Raw genomic sequence first — 2,640 nt, 5'->3', positions numbered from 1 at the left:
GAATAAACTTATTAATGAAAAGGATGAGATCACTCTCAAGGGTGCGAAAGCACTGGAAAAATTCCAAGAAACTATCCTTAATATTCAAGAAGAACGTGATTTAGCTTTGAGCGAAAAGAACGCACTCATTGAGGAAAGAAATTTAATCCGTTCTCGACTTCTCATAGAAAGTGAAGCCGAATTTAGTTGGGCTACTAGAGTTCTGAATGATGCTAGGGAAAACTTAGCGTAAATGTGAGCCTTCAATCTGAACATTCTGCGCTGGTTAAAGACATTATTTCCAACCACGAAGGTCACTTGCCTCTTCTTTCATATTCGTCATTTCTTGAAGATGACATCTCTTTTAAGTCTAACCATTTTTTTTTATTTCGCAGATAAAGAAAAGAATTTTCTGGAGAGGATTGAAGAATTAAAGACTCAACTTGCTGCTATAGAAAAGATTCGTCTTGAAGAACCCGAGAAATTATCAACGGAGTTATCTTCTCGCAACTCCAAGTACCAGCAATTGAAGAAGAATTATGTCCTCACTGTTTCAAATAATGGTAAGGATGCCATTCGCGCTCGTGATGCAGCAGTTAAGAAAGTCTGTATTGACAATGGCATTCCTCTGTCTAAATATAAGTTCGCAGACGTTCCTCTCAACGATGTTATTCCTGATATTATTGACAGCGAAGAGGAGTATGAAGAGTATGAAGGAGAAGGAAATAATTCTGAGGCTGAACATAATGATGAAACTAATTAATTATTTTTCACTTGGTGTAAATCCTTCTTATGCCTCTTGTATATCTTCATGTCTTCCAGAATTTCTTCTTTAATATATACCTCTAAAATGTTAACTTTTGTTCCTTAATTATTAGTTCTCTTTGACTTATATTTGCATTCACAAATATCAAAGTTCCATCTTTTTCGCACATGCATAAGACTGTCAAATGGGGAAAATAACATTCTTTTATATTTGCATTCCCATTCTTTCCTCTGTTAGTTGTCACAGATTGATAGGCTGATGAATATATTATAATGCGAAACACTTCGCAGGTAACATTTTTCTTTCGACTCCTGCAAAACAAAGTTAACTTATAACGTATTTTTCTCGTGAGGTCTTATTTTTCCTTCCTAATTAAAGGTCTTAGCTTGCCCAAAATTTTCTTTGTTCTTGTGCGACGAAATCGCAGGAAGTCTTTATATTGTAGTATGTCGACCCATTGATTTCGTTTTATCTTTTTCTAGTATTATTGCCTCTTCAGGTTTATCTTGTGCGTAAATATGACAAGTCTTAATACTCCTGTGAGTAAAATCCTCATGACATTTACGTCTTTTGGCACAATTCATCTCCCTAATGGAGGGTGTCGTCCTTATATGCCCCCTGGTTGTCCCTTCAAGGAAGCTTACCTCTACCGGGTTAAGGTTGGCTCCTCTCATCCGGTATTTCAACAACCGGTTGTTTTTGCAGTCTCTTATCCCTCCACCGATATGGCTTATGGTTACGAGACTGCACCCTAAGTGGGGTATCTTCGGACCGAGTGCATCATAGTCAGGACTTGTCAAGAATGGCAAAGTAGGCTCCAACGCTTCCATCATTCTTGACTCAACCGTGTACCTCGGATCCCTGATCGAGTTTTTGCACTCCTTTGGAAAGACTTTCTTACCTTAGTCTCTCAATCTAAGGCAATTAACTTTGACTGAAATTTTAAGGAACCTCTCCTGGAGGGGCTTTTTCGTTTTTTCTCACCCCAAATCTCCATAACTCAAGTTCCAGGATCGATGTAGCTTTCCCTTGAGTTATGCTTATCAGGTTTCTCCAAATATGACGTGCGATAGGTATTATTTTTTGCCTCTTGCATTTATGCGAACTAGGGAGCACGCCACAATTGTATACCTTTCTTCTATGGTTATATACTTTGTTTCCTTATACTAAGGTCGTACTTTAAGGTCTTACATTTGCCTTTTTTCTTGATATAATATCATCTTATGAAAATAGAAAATTTTCATTCCATTCTTATTTGTGAGTTATATAACTCTATTACATAGAATTCTTACTGATTTTACATTCATGAACAAAAATATTCATATTACTCTTCTGCTCCTGTCATCTTTTGTATTTCTTTAAGTTCATTGATACTTATCAGAACGTTATTTCACATCGTATCTTCAATTTCCCCTGTGCAAGTATCATTGCACATGGTATTATTCTTCTGAGAACACAACTTCTGCCTCTGCACTCGCTCTCCTTCTTTTGAAGTAATCTCCCTGACTCGCTTGGTGTTATTATTCGCAGAAGATTCTGCTTCAATATCCTTCTTTTCTATCATCCCAGATTTAGATACTACATCCACCATTAATCTTTCACCCCTTTGACTATCCTTAGAATTCTGCTTCCAGTTTCTTCGTTTGTATTCTCGCTTTTTGCACTTATCAATATCAATTTCCTGACAATTTCTACCTTCATTTGTATCTCCTCTTATTATGCCTAAACCTTGGGGTAAAGGAAATTTTATGCATTTGTGAAATGTCGAAGCCACACCCAAGATACTATGTAACCATGGTCTTCCAATTAGAGCGTTATATGGTTACTCAACATCAACAACACAAAATACGATTTCTGTCGGCAGACTTCGCAGTGGAATTCTCATTTTGACTTTT

This window comes from Papaver somniferum, chromosome 9, assembly GCF_003573695.1.
Source record: "Papaver somniferum cultivar HN1 chromosome 9, ASM357369v1, whole genome shotgun sequence".
Lineage (NCBI taxonomy): Eukaryota > Viridiplantae > Streptophyta > Magnoliopsida > Ranunculales > Papaveraceae > Papaver > Papaver somniferum.
Note: the sequence above shows the minus strand (reverse complement) of the source record.